Source organism: Leopardus geoffroyi, chromosome C1 (genome assembly GCF_018350155.1).
Source record: "Leopardus geoffroyi isolate Oge1 chromosome C1, O.geoffroyi_Oge1_pat1.0, whole genome shotgun sequence".
Classification (NCBI taxonomy): domain Eukaryota; kingdom Metazoa; phylum Chordata; class Mammalia; order Carnivora; family Felidae; genus Leopardus; species Leopardus geoffroyi.
The window spans coordinates 55,819,825-55,838,753 of record NC_059328.1 but is presented as its reverse complement, the minus strand read 5'-3'; the positions used below and the strand labels follow the sequence as shown (position 1 = coordinate 55,838,753).

Here is an 18,929-nt window from a genome sequence, read left to right as displayed (position 1 = left end):
GAGCACTGGGAAGCTCTTTATACATTTAAGCAAGGGAACAGGTGGCATGATCAGACTTGCAGTCTTCAGAGCATCCCTGTTGTGGAATATGGATCAGAGCGGGGACAGGAATGGAAGTAAGAAAAACCAGTTGGGAGGCTCTTGCAATACATGACGCAAAAGATAATCACAGCCTGAATTAGGCGAGTGGCAGCAGGGATGAAGAGAAGGAGATGAATTCCAGAGATATTTAGGAAGTAGGACTGCTAAGGCTGATCAGAGATTAACTGTGAGAGGGAGAAGTCAGGGCCATCCTTTTGTTTGGACAGTTGGGTGGGCAAAGGGTCATTCCCTAGGATGGGGCTCATTGGAGGGGAAGCACCAGGACAGGAGAAGCTGGTTTGTGGATGCGTGGGCGAGGACATCAACCTGCAGCCTGTTGAGTGTGAGGTACAAGTGGGACATCCAAGTGACACGACCAGCCAATAGACGGTAGCTTAGTCCTCAGGTAAAATATCTCAGTTGAAGACAGAAGAAGTCATTGGAAAAGGATGAGAATTGGGTGAGATCACCCAAGGGAGAGACTGGAGTGAGAAGAGAAAAACATGTCCACAGAACCTTGCAAGTTACTCCCTTCCTCCAGGTAGACAACTCTAAACCCATTAAGGGTAATTAGGCTAAGTGGTGACGTGACTTGTCCTAGCTAGTCCTCCTCACATCTGTGAGCAGGCTTACCCTAGCCAATGTGAGCCCCTGCTGCTGGCCTATATTCGGCCCATCACTGTCAGTGCAATTGGATCAAGTTGATCTGCAATGAGAAGCGGCTGACAGTTGTGTCTTGCACCTATGGAGCTTAGCTGCGGGAAGCAGTTCCAAATTCCACGGCTCTGCTTAGAGCTTTCTAAACCACAGTGGTGGTTATGTGTTAGACATCAGAGACATTTTAAAGAAAGTGAGCCTGAATCATCTGAGAATGGGAACATTTGACAACTAACTCAACACAAAGGTCCTGGGAAGAATTTGCTGTGGAGAAGGGAAGGATGGGTAGGCAGCTAGTAATGCTTTATTCTAGGCTCTGTGCAATTGTGATGCTATTTTTGGTTTACAGTCTGCCTGGATCTAAGTGCCCTGTTATGCCCTCAGATTCCAGAATCAATCTCTGTTGTATTGTAAACAATAACGACAAAGTGCTTTGACGTTAAGCAGTTTCTTTTATTACTAACAATAGGCCTGTCAATAAGGCAGTAAATACGTAATTAAGGCAAGTAAATAAGGGGTTAGCCCCATTTTAAAGATGAAGAAACTGAGACCAGAGTTAATTCACTTGCCCAAACTGCAGAAAATATAATGGGGGCTGAGGAACTAATCCAGTTTCTCACTCTATATCCACTCCAACCTCCCATTCTGGCTTCTATCTCTTTAAAAAGGGCTTTTTTGACCCACTCCAGAGATGAGCCGTAAAAGGGGATGGGAAGAAGATTTGAAAAGAAGCTTGGCAAGTAGTTCCTGTGATAGCTCTGTTTGCGAATGTTTCCTTTGCTCTTAATCTCACTCCGGCATAGATCACATATGCCCAATACCAAAAAGTTTGAAGACAGTTGTCTGGAGCGGGTGAAGGAGTCAGAGAACCCAATGAATTAGGTCTATAATTCAGGACTGGAAAGGATCAATGGGTCATCTACTTTAACACCTGAATGTTCAGATGGTAGAAAGTGAGGGGAAGACGACCTGTGTGTGCTCACTAGCCAACTGTGGCAATCAGAAGACCCAAAGCCTAGCTTGTTGATGCGCCCCCAAAGGGCAGTGTGAAAATAACTTCAGACTTGGAGCACTGAAACAAAGAAACCGAACTAAAATCTCTGGGGGATTAGAAGAGGTTACCTAAAAGAAACAGTACACACTCGGCGATGCATTCCCTTTTTCTTTTGGATATGTTTTTATAGGGCTCTGATTGAGAAAGTTAATTAGGGGAATTATTATGGTACTCTCTTTCTCTTGTCTTTGACTAAAGTCATGGGAGGAGGTAGGTAGGTGGAAATGCCTAGCAGGTAGAGTGGGTGGAATTGGGAAATTGCTCTGTAAGATTCAAGTTGGTGACAATGGGATTGTTGGTTCCACCACTTTATTATTTACTAGTCACTAGAATTAAGTGTAATAATAGCTTACGTTTGTATAGTATATTCTAATTTACAAAGGGCTTTTATGACATTATCTCATTTGATCCCACTGACAACCCTGTAAGGTAGACAAGGCAGGTATAATTATCCCACTTTATGGATGACAGAACTGAGGCCCGGAGAAGTGAAATGACTTGACCCAGCACATTCAGTTATTAAACAGAGTCTGGACTAGAAACTAGGCATTCTTCCCCACAGAGCTTCAACTCTGCAAAGGTCACATAGCTAAGTAAGTGGGACTTGAATCCCAGGGAGTCCGCCTCAGAGCCTGTGCTTTTGACTACCATGTTTTTCTAGTCATTCACCAGACATTTGTTGACTGTGTCTTGTTTTCTTAGTTTCCTGCTCACTGTACCTATAATTCATGTATTCTTACTGAGGCAGGTGCTCATTAGTGAAGGCATGCTTGGTAAAGGCTTCCAGAACCCTCTCCATACCTCAGCGAACACAAGCCTGTGGCCTAATTCCAGAGTCCCCATAAGAACTAATTGCAGGGAAGATGAACCAAGAGAAGAGTAACACACAGGCCCCCACCCCCTCCCCACCCCCCCACAGCCTTTAGGCTTTGGGCTCATGAGAAGCTGATGCACTACATGTCCAGCCTGGATCCAACCAGAAGTGAGGAAGCCAGAAGACCATTTTACCCTCTCGTGTTGTCTTCTCCCTTGCTATGTTAGCCTTTCTTAGTAAAAATTAGTAGCAGCTGTTGGCTAGTCTTGGAAATTGTGTACCCTCAGGAGAACATGTCACAGAGTACACAGGGCCTGCTTGGGGCTGGACCCCTGGGACAGGCAGCTCACTCCCGGGACAGGGAGCTCTATAAATAGCACCCATGATAGTGAAAGGGGAGGTGGGTCAGAAGAGCAAGCTGGCTCTCCTCAGGAATCATAAACCAGTGAGTCTAAGCAATAATTCTCAGAAAAAAAAACAAAAAAAAACAAAAAAACACCCATTCCTATTACATGGGTCTAACACTGAGGAGTCCCTTTAAGAACTAATTTATATTATAAGCTGTTTAGGACTTTCTTTTCCTCATTCCTTCCCTCCCCTCTCTTTCTCTCAGTTCCTGACTAACATGCCTTTTCCATCTTGCCTGTCAGATGATATTGTATAAGAATCCAGACTGAGTGTTTCTGACTATTTATAGAAGATGGTTGCACTGCTTTAGCTACTACAGGAACTGGAGTTTGGTTCCGGGTTATGTTACATGAGGAAAACTTATAGAAATGTGTTTGTTCTCAAATGTTCCTATCCCACTCCTGTAACATCACATCTAAGAGGCCTTTCTGAGTACCATGTCACTTCCCTACATCCTTTTTTAATGAAAAAAAATTTTTTTAGGATTGCAAAAGCAGTTCGTGCCAGTCAAGAGTGTCAAAAACTATATAAATGTATAACTAAGAACATAAAAGTGCCTCTTGATCTCTAGCCCAGAGATAACAACTGTTAGCAGTCAATGTCTCCTTTAGTTTGGAGGCTCTTGCAAGGATTCACAGGAAAGGTAAAGCATGCTAGGAGAAGGTATGAAGAGGCAGGGACAGATACAAAATGGCTCCAAAGCAAAATCAACAGGAGGGTAGGAAAAGACGAAGGTGAGGAAAATTAGCCCCTGTCTTTGAGCCAGGGTAAATAAAGTGAAGGTGTCTCATGGAATAACAGGGGAAGAGAACTGGGGAAGATGCTTAGTCTGTCAAGCCTTGGTGGTCATCTTGTGACAGTATTCTAGGAGCTGCAGTTACAAATGCTCAAAGGCCTACACTTAGTCTCGCAGATGTGCTGTTGAGTATTCCAAATTCAGACTATCTCAGCATCTCAACAGGAATTAAAGGTTGGGGGGGGGGGGAGGAGAAAATTCAAATGTAGAAAACACTCGTCTATTTGAGGGACCTGAAGTTTTCAATCATCACCTCGAAGCAGCTGTTTGGAACATATTAGCTCCGGAATCCACATTTTCTATAAACTTACCCACAACCTTCTCAAGGTATAAACACTCTGCAATTAGTGCAAAATGAGCTTCGGCAAAATGTAACTTGAGCCAAATACACATCTTAAAGCTAAGGTGAGATGTAGACTGTTTCTAAGTTAGAAATGTGAACCCTGTTAGCCTACTTTGGGGATACGTTGTTTAATAATTACAGCAGACCAAGACTCAAGCTTCTGACTTCATCACTCGTGCCACTATTAATATTGCTCATATTCATTGTTGTGTGTATAACCAGGAAAATTCCCATTTTAGGACCTTGACAAACAAGTCCCACCGGTCTTACCCTCCTTAGTTCAGTATCCTGACAGACTGCCCACACTATTAAAAACCAGTCTTATGCACCTTGAATGAGGCCTTCGAGGACACATACAGTCAGCCCTCAGCCCTGCTGGCTTCACAGTCGGAGGGTAACTGCTGCTGACTTACAGCTATACATCCTTGGAGGCTCCTAGGGATTTCCTGGGATTGCCCCTCTGGTGAGGTTTTCAATGGGGGTGATGATTGCTGTACTTCTCTTTCTTTTTAATTATCACAAGAGAAAAAAGAACATTGTTGGGGCGCCTGGGTGGCTCAGTCAGTTAGACCTCCGACTTCCGCTCAGGTCAAGATATCACGGTTCGTGGGTTCAAGCCCCACGTCGGACTCTGGGCTAACAGCTCAGAGCCTGGAGCCTGCTTCGGATTCTGTGTCTCCCTCTCTCTCTGCCCCTCCCCCGCTCACGCTCTCTCTCTCCTTCAAAAAAAAAAACCAAAACATTAAAAAAGGAAAAAGAAAAAGAAAAAAGAACATTGTTGCTACTATCTGGTTATTTTGCTGATTTTACTTTGCCATTTTAGGTTTTTAACATTGGCTTAACTAAACCAACTTGAAGTTTCTCATCATAGCCCCAAGGGATACAACAAAGATCAAGGAGAAGAAAAGGAAAAGAAGACAAGTTCCAGCATTTCTAAAGGCACCAAGTAAAGTCCAAGAAAGCAACACATAAATACTGAGTCCCTTCTCTCTAGCATAAGTCAAGTATAGGCAGTGTGATCTTTTGTTAGGGCCTTGTCATCTGAAAGGAAAGGCCTGGAGTAAAGTCAGATGTGACTTGGCCAAGCAAGCTAGTTGACCATCTGGAGAGTTTACTAGAATGGTGGCATTAATTAGTTAGAGTCACTAGATTTCCAGGAAGGATTCTCCCGTTTAAAGGCTCATAAATTGAATTACAAGTTCACCATGGTAAGATCAAATGCTGAGATTAGCTTACCAAACTCACAAGAGACATATATAAAAACTAGAATGCCATTTACTCTTTCCCATTGAGAAGTGTAACTACACAGCATATAGGATATGTCAACTAATTCACATTATCAATTGTGGGGGGGGGGATAAGATTTAAACACATCTACAGAATCCTGGAAATATATCATCAAGCCTGTGTATAATTAGGGATTTTATCATACTTTTAGTTCCCTAGAAATAGAACCAGCCTCATAACATGTAAGACCATTGAGTGATTTTAGTGTACTCAAACTTTTGGAACATTTTCCCATCTTTTGACTTTAACTAGTTTTCCAGAATAAGTCTGCCTTTATGTGTTTAGTAGAAACACTTGTTTTGAAAGGGGAAGGTTCACAGACTCTCTCTTAGGTCATTTCCTCAATTACTGAGTTTACGCCTTACATTTGGATTCTCACTGATGTTCTTTTCAGAGAGTTGAGTTGAGTCAATTGTGAGAAAAACTGGCAGCTCACCCCTGTACTGACTACAGGATATTCAGTTATTGAAAGGGAAGCTGGACTAGATGACCTTTATGGTCCTTCTATTCACAGAGGCATGAAGGAAAAGGCGAGAAAAGTTGGATAGTTGAGGTAGAATGATAAGGAGAAGGCCAAATCTGATTTAATTAACTAAAGAAATTACTTTTACTGAGGGCAGAGATATGGAATTGGGTATGCTGAGTTTTCTCTACTTTTGTTGTTCATAGGCAAATGCCACTTTTGGCAACTATAAATCCAAGGAAGCTCTCCTGGTAGACAAACTAGGCAGCTGCTCAGAACCGTGTCTGTGCAGCAGCTCCCACTGTGTAAGGCCCCACCTACCATGCATATACACTTTCTGATTGATCCCATGCAGAAATTGGTTTGGCCTCAATTCCATTCTGCTAAATAGCTTATTCTATCCAGTCATTCATTTGCTCAAGCAACTTTTACTGAGCACTAAGCCAGATTTGGGCATAAAAAATAAGATATTGTCCACTCAAATCTAAAGAAAAAAATATAGGAGGATTTTTTTTGTTGTTGTTGTTAAGCTTATTTATTTTGAGAGAGACAGAGAGAGTGCCAGCAGGGGAGGGGCTAAGAAAGAGGGAGAATCTCAAGCAGGATCCATGCTGTCAGCACAGAGCCCATGCAGGGCTTGAACTCATGAAACTGTAAGAAACCTGAACTGAAACCTAGAGTCAAGACACCTAACTGACTGAGCCACCCAGGCACCCCTAGAAGGAATGGTTTTAAAACAGAAAGTTTTGTGTTTTGCTAAAGGAACATTCAGAGCATTCAAAGAACTGCTTTAGCTGTGTCCCACAAATTTTGATATATTGCATTTTCATTTAGTTCAGTGCAATTTTTCATTTCTCTTGAGACTTCCTTTTTAACCTAGGGATAATCTGATGGGTTTTGTTTCCCCAGTGCTTGGAGATTTTTCTGTAGTCTTTCTGTTATTCTAAGCTGATTTCATTGTGGCTGGAGAACACACTCTGTATGATTTCAATTCTTTTAATTTTGTGGAGGTTTGTTTTATGGCAAGCATCATAGGATATAGTCTATTTTGGTAGGTGATCCACTGGCACTTAAGAAGCGTCTGTATTCTGCTGTCATGGTGTGGAATATTCTATACATGTTGATTAAATCCTATTTGCTGATGTTACTGTGTTACTGAGTTCTTTGTCTAGGTATCCTATCAATTACTGAGAGAAATATATTGAATCCTCCAACCTTAATTGTGAGTTTATTTCTCCTTTCAGTTTTTCAGGTTTGCTTCACATATTTTGTAGCTCTGTTGTTTGGTGCATACGTATTTAAAATTACTATGTCTTAAAAAATAAAATAAAATAAAATAAAATAAAATAAAATAAAATAGTTATGTCTTTTGGGTATAGTGTTCCTTTTATCATTATATATTGTCCCTCTCTGTCTTTGCTAGTTTTCTTCTTACTGGAGTCTACTTTTTCTGATATTAATATGGCCAATCATGCTTTCCTTTGATTAATGTTTATATGACATATCTTTTCTACCCTTTTACTTTCAGCCTGCCTATATCATATCTGAAGTAAGTTCCTTACAGACAACATATTTGGATTACCTTTTTAAAAAAAATTTTTTTTAACGTTTATTTATTTTTGAGAGACAGAGAGAGATAGAGCGTGAGTGGCGGAGGGGCAGAGAGAGAGGGAGACAGAATCCAAAGCAGGCTCCAGGCCCTGAGCTGTCAGCACAGAGCCCAATGTGGGGCTGGACCTCATGAACTGTGAGATAATGACCTGAGTGAAAGTTGGACACCCAACCAACTGAGCCACCCAGGCATCCCTGGATTACATTTTTTAATCCACTCTGCCAATTTCTGTCATTTAAGTAATGTACTTAGACCATTTACGTTTAATTATTGATATGAAGGCTTAAGTTTGCCATTTTATTTTTATATCCTTTTTATTCTGTCTCATTTCTGTTTTCTTTTTAATGCCTTCCTATGAGTTACCTGAATGTTTTGAAGAATTTCACTTTTATTTATCTGTAGTGTTTTTGAGTATACTTCTTTGTATATCTTTTTTGATGGTTGCATAAGAGATTACATATACATAATTTATCTGCTTATGTCATCACTTTACCAGTATGAATGATTCAGATGATTAAATTATAAGTGAAATTCTTTCCCAAGTCAATAGCATATATCTACAAGATCTTGCCTCTGGCACCTGAGAAGGTCTTGATGTCACTGAAACCAAGATTTCATTCCTTCCTCATATCTCCAGAGGTGCTTGCCTGTGAACTAGACTATCTCTGACAGAGGAAAAAGAAGTGCACTGAAATGTTTAGAAAACTACCAATTGGTCTTGCTGATGAGCAAAGGGATGGACTAGATAATTAAAATCCAGACAGAACTTTCAAAATTCCAAATTTTAGCTGCATATACCAACCTGCTAAACTTTTAAGAGGAATTTTTAAAAACAGCAAAATTGTACTGTTCAAATTTTACCTGCTGATTTTATTCTTTTGCTAATATTTCATGTAAAGGGAGAAATGGGTCATAAATGACTCACACTGGATCATCAGACTGCAGGTAATTTGAGTGAGGCATTATGAATTGGCAGTCTGGCCTTATAGAAGATATCAAGACTTAGATGTCAGAGAGATGTGGGTTTGATCCCAGCTTTGTCATATATAAGCTATGTGACACTAGATAAATTATTTAACTTTTGGGATACTTTGTTTCCTAATTTGTAAATACGGTCAATTATTTTTCCTGAAAAATTTTGTTGTGAGGATTACATAACACATAACATATGTAAAAGGCCTACCCCAGAGAAGATGATCAACAAAAAATGAGAGCCCTTGTTATGTTCCTGTTGACTTTCACAGAGGAAAGCCAAATGTCAGTATTTACGTATATGGGTGTTTCTAAACTAGGGCTCTCTCCATCAACCAAACTTTGAGAGGGAAGCTAGATAGTTAATATTTTGGTAGCACTAAAGAAGCCCCTTCTTAAAGAGTTTAAAAAAAAACACAACATTTACTGATCACTAACTATGTGATGAGCATAGGGTGGGCACTTTGACATCCTGACATCATGGCTTCCTTCCATTGCACCCACCTTATAGTCTCTGACATCTAGAAAGATGAAGAGTCAAACAAAAAGGGACCTAACCTGAAAATTAAGTCTGGGATCTAGATCAGAGTTGTCTAGGTAATTATTTGACCTTGAAGAGGTGACTTAGCTTCTTTATAGTTCAGTTTCCTCATCTATTAAATGGGACTAGACCTGTCTTTGGGGAAGCTGTGAGGGTGAATTAGGTCACGTATATAAAACACTTGAGGTCTTTGAAAGAAGAGCTTTTACAAACCTATAAATGGCATAATTAATGTCATCATTACCATTATTGTTGTTGATGAGGTGAAATATGTGTGCACACCTGCAAACTTCAGAGTTGGGAATATTTGTTACAGAGAATATGAATCTGAAGACTACCCTATAGAGTTTCTCTTACCCCACTCTCTTTTCTGCTAGCTTAAAATATCCCACTCCTACAGAAATACTTTTGTTCACACAATTGGCATTTTATTGCCAGCAATAAAATGTGTGTGTATGAAGTCCTCTGAGCCATCACCCCTGTCTTTCATAATGGTTAAGGGTCCCTCAGGAGTGTGTTAGGGTGAACTAGAAAGGTTTTCAGCTACCTGTAGCCTTCACTGTAATGAAATACCTTCTTTAATAACATAAGCAACTAACACTGATATAGTGCCCAGTGTATTCCAGATAATATGCTAAGTTTATCAGCATTATCTCATTAAATCTCACAGTAGCCTAGAACATACTTCATTTTCTCACTTTCTTTAGATTTTATTCAAAGGGTACTTTCTTACAGAGGCTTTTCAGACCACCCTATATAAAAGGGTAACCTGCTCCCTTACCCCCAGTCCGTTTATCTGGCTTTTTTTTCTTCATAGTCACCATCTGACTAGTCACCATCTGACATATTTACATTCTTGGTATATCCTCTGTGTCTCCCCTTAGAATGCAAAGTCTGTAAGAATGGGATCGTTTTGTTAACTGTCTATCCTCAATATCTAATACAGTACCTAGCACATGATGAGTGCTCAGAAAAAAATACTTATAAGCAAATTAATGACCCTTTGAGTTAGGTAAGCTTATGCCATTTTGCTGCTGATGAAACGGAGACTGAGATTTCCCCATGCCACACCAAAAAATTGCAAAGCTGAGACTGTAAAGAAGTCTATCTGATTCTAACCTGGTCACTAACCATTGACCTCATTCTCCCCACTGCTTTCAGGAAACACCACACAGATGATACTTTATTGCTATGGCATGTTTCTGTCAGAAGAGTCATGAAGAGAATAGCAATGAGACAGAGGCAAAGGATATGACTAAAGTGTCAGATAAACTGGGGAAAATAATTAGATTCTAGTAAATTGTCCCTTTCTCCCCTTCCAACACGGTTCATATCTAAAAAAACATGTACCAGTCAACTTTCTCTTCAGCTCTTGCTAAGCAGACCTGAACTTCCAGGAGCCCATATCAACTTCCATCCTTTGTCTATCTTCTCTAACGTCTCCATCAGTTTGCTGGGGCCACAAGTTCCTATAAGGAGAAAAAGGGAAATTGTATTTATTAAGCATTTAGTACACATCACCACTACATTAGGCATGCTACATTCTTTACCTCTACCACATACCAATTTACAGGCAGTAGGTATTTTTAGTCCACACTTTAAACAGGAAATACACTGAGGATCAAGGAGGCTAAATATCTACTCCAAGGTGTCTTAGTCTGACTTCAAAGCTCATGCTCTTTTTCCATGTAGACTAGCAAAGACAGAGACTGGAGCAAACCCACAGGGATTTTCTTAGCAGAATCTCCTCTGGTCTACTAGGAGGTAGATGACGAATTCTAGTTCTTGAGTATGATGAATATTCACAATTGCAGGATTACAACACCAGAGTAAAATGACAAGATGGGTATCTCTGCACTTGGTTGAGGTATGTCCTCACTGTCCTATATGCTCTTCCATGTGGGAAGCATGCTCTTCCATGTGGGAAGGACCAAGGTCCAGGAGTAGGCATTCTCTACACTTCAGACTTTCCTCTCTCCAGGTAGCATGCTTATCCCTAGGGGGAAAAATCCCATTTAAAACAAATTATCCTAGAAGTGTGGTAGAGTCAGGCTGTGAGAAAATGGAGCTGATTCTAGAAGATAAAAGGGAAGGAGTATTGAGGGAAAGGCAGAACTAAGGAAAGGAAGGTGGTTAGGCTCCAGGGCAAGGACAGGAATTGGACTTGACACCTTCCTGCATCTTTCCCCATCACATCTCCTAATCCCCTTTTCTTCCATTCCCTGACCACCAAGCTATACGCTTTCTGTACAACCTCCTCCACCCACCACCCACCCTCCCTTTCCCCACCCAGCATTCTAAAAGGACCTGCTCAGACAAAAACAGACTCTACAGGGGAAGGGGGAGTACAAAGGTCTAACAAACATAAGAAAACTGCCAACTTGTCAGGAAACCTGAGAAATGGAAATTTACAACAAAGCTAACAAACCTTGGAGACTTTTTAAACAGGGGAGGGATAGGATCAAAACATTTTGTAAACATGTACCTTTGTCTGAATTGAGATTTTAATGCAGTGTATAATTCTTTAGATACATCTCAAAAAGCAAATGCTTCAATTTCAGATTTAAATATATATACCAAGAAATTACTGATGTTTTGATATTTTAAAATAACGTGTTATCCGTATAAATGAAAAACTAGTTTTGTAATTGCCAGTTACCTTCCTTCTTCCTTTTTTGAAGGATTTCTTTTACCCTGGGACTTTGTAAGGGGAAAAAAAAAAAAAAAGATCAGTGATGAAAAAGCAAAGACAAGGCACATTCTACATGAACAATGTACAGTTTGGTAAATATTATTGAAACATACTTAGATATGATTAAATTCCATTTGCTATGAAGATATACCTTTAGGGTGGTACTGACTGCATAACTCAGAAATCTTTTGAAACTGCAAAGCTCAGAAAGCTTTTGAAAAGTTCTAAAAGCTGAAAGTTGGTGTTTTGTTTTGTTTTGTTTTGTTTTGTTTTGTTTTGTTTTGTTTGTTTTGTAACTCATTCCTGGCAGGACCTAACCTGACCTGAATTCATTTAGTGGCAAACCTGAACTGAGCTCACATGTTATATAGCTATTTATAGCCTTTATTTCCCACTTACTATGAATATTCATACATTTTACTGCAGAACTAATGTTTGATTACGATTACAGTTCTGCTGTATAACCCACTAGACTAACAATATACTTTCTATGCACATACTATCTTTCTTAAAACTGGAAAATTCTGAATTCTGAAAACTTCTGGCTCCAAATGTTTTGGATAAGGACGCTTCCCGACTCAGATATTAATAGCTGCATTGAAATGTTAAAGAAGGAAAATATATTAGAGATCATGAAGTTCAACATCTTTCTCTTTTTAAAGAGTAAAAACTAGTATTCACAGACAAAGCACCTTCAACAATACAAATGGTTACTCATAAAGCTAAGGCCAACATTGCAAGACAAATCTCTGATTCTACAGAAATTCAGCCAGGGAGTAGTGTCCATGCTATCCTGCCTGAATCATCTACTTTCACACTCATGATTCTGAACCTGGTTTTCCTCTACCTTCTTGCAGAGACTGAAAGAAGCACAGGCCATGTATGGATTTTGAGAATCCTAGTATGTTTTTTAAAAAATGCTAAAATAAGGTTGTAAAAATTGTGATCACACTTACTTACATTACGTGGTTTTTAGTAACGCTTTTGTTAACATGATAAAAGCAATCTATTTTTGTCATGCACAAAATAATGATGAGATTGTCTTACTAAATTTATTGATATTATTAAAAGTATCAATTGACAACACATCATAGGGGGTGTGGTTTAGTAAGTTTAAAGTTGCATCATGAACATGACCTTCTTTCTATTCTGTAAGTGTATCTCCAGGACAACCAAATATATAACTGTATTTGGAGATAACATAAAAAGTCTGCATTGGAGAGCTTTGGACGTGAGGCCCAGTCCTTTTGTCAGGCCTCCTAGACTATCTCTGGATTGTTTGCTTTTCTCTTTTAATGTTGATCTGCACAGAGCCTTCACTCAGTCTCCAATACTGCTCTAAGTTGGGTCTTTCAAGCATGGTGTTTCCCTGAATTATGTATTTCTGTTGCTCATTTTATATTATTCTTATGTTTTGTTTCTGTACCTAATAGTTATAGAACAGACACACAAATACCAGGTGCCCTTCCCCCCACGTCAAAATCCCTGCAAAGGCTCTAGACTGTCAGTGACTCTTCTCAGACCTATGGTGAAGGACAGGCTGTTAGGGATCTCTGTATCTAAAGTCTGTTGAAATAAAAGGGCAGTCTTCTGAGCCAAGTACTGCCCAGAAGACTTTCCTCTTGCTCAAAAATCTTTTCCTCTTTGGTTGTTTCCCGCCTCACACTGTAATTGTCTCCTTGGCAGAGGAACCACCTGCCCCGGTTCTCTGGGGGCGGAACATAGCCAACTGACCCGAGTTGTCTGTTTAACTGCTTCATGCCTATCCCACATGGGTTATGACTCAGGCGAGGAGAGGGAGAATAAGAGAGGTTATGTAATTTGCCCAAGGTCTTACCACAAGCAAATGTCAGAGCAATGACATCAAAATCCATGCTTTAATTCCCCTACACTACATATGCCAGGTGGTCTATTTCTTCTGACTTTTGTAAAGCATTTGTAATTGATTGTTGAGTCAGTTGTAATCTCCTAATGCCACTATCCTTTGGCCCACATTTCTCTTTTTTTCCATCAATGAATTCATGAAATGCGTTGCTACGTGTCTTGAATTCTTTACAAAATGTGTGATAACTTCATCAAAAAAGAAAGAAAATTAGTTCGTAGAACAAGTATTTCTTGACTACCTACTGTGTGTCAAGCCCTGTGTCTACCATGATTTGTTCCTAATGAATTGGTATGGGATTTTAGTGATCAATTCTTCGTCTTTTAGTAATTCACAAAGTATTCTTTTAACGTGTTATTCCAGAATCTAGCCCAGAATGAGGGAACTAAGCTATAGTTCGCAGAATCCAGCTTTTTAACTTTTCTAGAAAATAAAGTTAGTTATGCATCCCCAGGAAAACTTCTCATTCTTCCTGATACCTTAGAGATAACCAAAGTGTTTTGGCTTCCTCGCTTTTAATTTTCTTCCATTTTTCCAATAAATCTAATAGCAGAGTATAATTTCATTCATATTTTGTGTGACTTTTATTTTTAATGGTAATGCCTCTTCTTTTAAGCTATTTGCCTGCCTTCTCCCAGGATCTGCCCAATGAGAAAAATCTCTCTGACCCCAGAGAAGCCTTACTCCTGGATCTGAGATTTTTTTTGTGTTTTAGTATGTAAAATCATCCTCCTATATGTATTTGAGCAGAGGGTGCTTTGGTAGCCTTGCTGCCTTTAGCATTTTTTCTGGTAGGGCTACCTACAGGTGTTTTGTGGGAATGTTCTAATTTTCTTTTGCAGCATAACAAACCACCCAAGACATAGTGAATTAGAATAACAATGTCCCATTGTGTTTCAAAGCTATACGGGTTGACTAAGCTCAATTGGGAAGTTCTCACTTGGGGCCTCTTAACTGGATGCAATCAGTGTCTATTACATGGCCAGGGCAGGCTTCATACAGCATGTGACCTGTGCAGTCACACAGGGCCCCATGTTTAGAAGGGCCTCACACTTGGTTCAATGCTGTTGCTGTCTTGAATCTCTTAATATTTTTTGAACAGGAAGCTCAGGATTGTCATTTTGCACAAATTATGGAGCTGGTTCTGGCTGAGGCTGCAGTAATCTGTAGAGTTGACTAGGCGGGATATTCAAGACGCCTGACTCACAAGGCTGACAGCTGATGCTGGCTGTTAACTGGGAGCTCTGCTGGGGCTGTCACCTGGAGTCCCCACACAGGACTTACCTATATGGCCTGGGCTTCTGAGAGAGAGTATTTCAAGGGTGAGTGGTTCAAGAGACCCAAGCCAAAGCTGAGATGCTTCTAATGACACAACCTTGGAACACCCAATATGTCTTGTCACTTGCAACACATTTGATCGGTCAAGCAAATCATTAAGACCAGCCCAGACTCAAGGGTAAGTGTGTTGAACTCCACCTTATATTGGGGTGTTGCAAGATAACATTGCAGAAGAGCACATGGGATGAGACATTGTTGTGTTCATCTTAAAAAAAAAATACATTCTGCCACAGGGCTATTCTATTTGAGGCACACCATTTCTACACTTGGGTACTCTGTCTCTCAGCCTTTCCTGCAAGCTCTGTCCTGTTGGTAGGCATTCATTACCAAATGTAGATAGACAAACAGCTTCAGGGTATTGGCCCTGTCTTTTGGTATCTTTCTAAAATGATTAAAATGGGTCTTGCTCAGAATTTCTTCTAATCAAGCATGTGTCTATAAGAAGCATACCATTAAGGAAGATTCTGATCTTGAGGTGGGTAAGGGACTGCCGAGAGGAACTACTTTTTGATTTTTTGTCACACTTCAGTTGAGTAAAAATATTGAGCTTTTCTAGAATACATTGCTAAGTCTTGAAGCTTTCAGCTCCAAGACTTTATAGCAGAGATGAAAGAGAAGGTTTGGTATTTGATAATTCTGGGATAAATCCCAATTCTTCCACTGACTAGGTAGGTAAACCTCTGAGAGCTTCTGTGTCTTTATTTATGAATTCTAGTGATTCTCCCATGGAGGCTATTGTGATGATTAGGTAAAATAATGTATTAGGTGTTCAAATAGGTACTGTTATTAAGAAGTCTATCACTTGTCCTTGATTCAAGTTACTCCCTTTTAGGTTTCCTTTGCCCTAGAAACTCAAAGTTGAGTTATTAGAACCACTCAAATCCTCTGGGATTACTTACTGGTGCAGACATAATGAAAACAACCTAAGAGTGGCATGGTCCTAGAAGCTATAGGTATTGGTTTCCACCTGTCAATGTTGAGGGCTAGCAAAACTAGTAGTCGTGGTAATTAACATTTGCTGAGCAGGGTACTTAAAAGTGTTAGGACTTTTAATTTAATCCTCACTACAACCCTCTGAGGTGGATCTTGTATTATTCTTAATATTAAAAATTAAGACATACTAGTTGGGTGAGAATAAGCCATTTGTGCAAAATCACCAAGGTGACAAGTGGTGGGCCAGAATCCAAACCAAGGTCTTTCTGGCACTAGGGCCTGTGCTTCCCCAATGTGTTATATGGCTTCCCAGACAGATTAAAATATTCATATATCTAAACCCTTTGCATGTAACCTGAGATCCCAGGCTCTTGTTTAGTGATTTGAGAGCTTAAGCTTAATATTTTACTATCAGGTCCAGTTGTAGGACCTTATTAGGAGAAAGTTCCCAAGGCCGTCCAATTTTTAGGCTGTGGTATAAATTCCCCTGGAGGATAATCTTGTGGTGGGCCAATCCCTCGTGCTTGTGGCTGGGTCGCTTTCATCAAGGCCTCTGACATTTGGCATTTTTCCTGGCAGGCAGCCAAGGGGACTGAGTATTCCTCTGTTTTCTTCTACTTTCATTTTTAACCATTTCCTCTCAAAATAAACAAAAAAGAACTCAGGGAGCTCACTAGTAGAAATGTATCTGAAAAAGCAGTTTGTGAGGGAAATTTGTAGCTGCAGAGGAAAGGTAGTAAAAAGGTGATTGAGGAAAAGGAGGAAACATAGCCATAAAAGGATTAACAGAATTCAGTATCCCCTTGAGCCAGAAAATTTCTAATTTTAATTTTTTTCATTAAAAAATTTTTTTTAACGTTGATTTTTTGAGAGACAGAGCACTAGCTGGGAAGGGGCGGGGGGGGGAGGGGGAAAGAGAGAGAAAGAGAGAGAGAGGGAGAGAGAGACGGGCGGGGCGGGGGGGAGTCACAGATTCCAAAGCAGGCTCCAGGTTCCAAGCTATCAGCATAGAGCCGAACATGGGGATCAAACTCATGAACTGCAAGATCATGACCTGAGCTGAAGTCAGACGCTTAACAAATTGAGCCACTCAAGAGCCCCCAAGCTCTGTCTAATTTTAAAAGCCACTTAAATTCCTCAAAGAGAGGTATCTCTAAGTATAAAAAAAACGGTCAGGCATTTCTTGATGAGCTATGGAGAATCCCTAAGGTGATTATTTACTTGTGTTTTGTCCCCAACCTTTCCCTTTAAGCAAAAGTTTACAGTGGCCTTCTCTTTCCTAACATTTAATTCCCAAACTTGATGTAAAGTAGCAAAGAATTGGCTTAAGTCTGGATCCTTTCTGTCCCTCTTTCACTCATTTAGAAAAGGTGCTGGCAGCTATTCACAAACCACTGACGTGACCACTTGGCGTTACTGACCCTCCGTAAGCGGAAACACTTTTTCCTCCTCCTTTTTCTTTCTTCAAGTACTTAATTGCATGCTCTGCTCTAAGTGATTTACATATCTTAACTCACTGAGTCCCCACAATCCTAAAAGATCCTAACCATGATATCTCTGTTTAATAGATAAACCGAGGATAAAGAGCTTAAGAACTGAGCCACACACACGAGGCTATGAAGTGGGGTGATGGTTTGATAGGAGGGCCTTTAATCTCACAGCAGTCCACCATGGGAGTCAACTTTACAAAGCCTTAGGCACAAGGCTCTGCCAACAACTGGCATGATGGCTCTAACTCACTGTTGCTTATACTACCTCTAACATACCTGAAGTTCTCACAGTTATTTCAACCATTCGCAATGAAATCTATGAGAAATTAAGACCCTCTTTGTATAGGCTCCTTTATCCCTCCTTAAATAGGCTCAGGACTCTTGGGCTTTTGTTCCTGTAGAAACTGGAAAGGATTCTATTTATTCGTCCCTCACTGGACAGACACATATAGGCAACATGGCATAGCGTCAGAGTGCAGATATTGGAACCAGACTACAGTTGATCCTTGAACTCAGGGGTCAGAGGGACCAACCCCCACGTAGTCAAAAATCTGCATATAATTTTTGACTCCCCCTAAACTTAACTATTGGTAGCCTGCTGTTGGCAGGAAGTCTTACCAATAATATAACAGTCCTTTAACACATATTTTGCATACGTCTTTTATACTTCATTCTTACAATAATGTAAGCTAGAGAAAAGAGAAAAGAAAAATGTTATTAAAATAATAAAGAAGAGAAAATACATTTATAATACTATACTGCACTTAATGAAGGGGCACCTGGGTGGCTCAGTCAGTTGAGTGTCAGACTTCGGCTCAGGTCACGATCTCACAGTTTGTGGGTTCGAGCCCCGTGTCAGACTCTGTGCTGACAGCTCAGAAACCTGGAGCCTGCTTCAGATTCTGTGTCTCCCTCTCTCCCTCTCCCCTGCTCTCTCTCTCTGTCTTTCAAAAATAAAATAAATGTTAAACAATTTTTTTTTAAAAAAGAAATCTTGTACTGCATTTAATGAAAAAAAAAAAAAAGCCCACAAGCAAGTAGACCTGCACAGTTCAAATCTGTGTTGTTCAAGGATCAACTGTACTGTGTTTGAATGGTGGTTTTGCCATTTACTTGCTCAAGGTCACACTGCTTGTTATTGGTGTCTCAGGTTCCTTATGTAAAATGGGTTAATGATAACATTGACTTCACACAGTTATTATGAGTTTTAAATGAGTTAATCCACATTAAATATTATTTAGATTATGCCAGGCACATAGTAAATGCTCAATAAGCATGAAGTATCATTGAACAGATATTTAGGAACTAGAAGTATGCTAGGCACTAGAAATAAAAGTTTATAATCTAGTGGGGGGAAAAAGGGGCACATTCCTTCAATAGAGAGATTTATGTGCTAAGCACAGCACTGGGGGCATAACAGCTAAACAAAACAACCCCACTGCAAATATTTACAAACTACTGGAAGAGGTAAATTGGACAATGATAATGCAGCATGGTGAGTAGTGCAAATGGGGGTAGAAATGGGTAATATTAGAGCACATGGTAGGACAAGGGAACATGATGTTT

At 40.0% G+C, this 18,929-nt stretch overlaps 1 long non-coding RNA gene across 2 annotated transcripts in view; it reads right to left on the bottom strand.

Annotated features, from left to right (window-relative positions):
• The window catches only part of LOC123598039, a 39,791-nt gene that overhangs the window by 12,940 nt on the left and 7,922 nt on the right, over positions 1 to 18,929 (bottom strand). For both annotated transcript variants that reach the window (XR_006712357.1, XR_006712356.1), the window contains exon 2: positions 10,379 to 10,497. This is a non-coding gene — a long non-coding RNA (uncharacterized LOC123598039). The remainder of the gene's footprint in view (positions 1 to 10,378; positions 10,498 to 18,929) is intronic.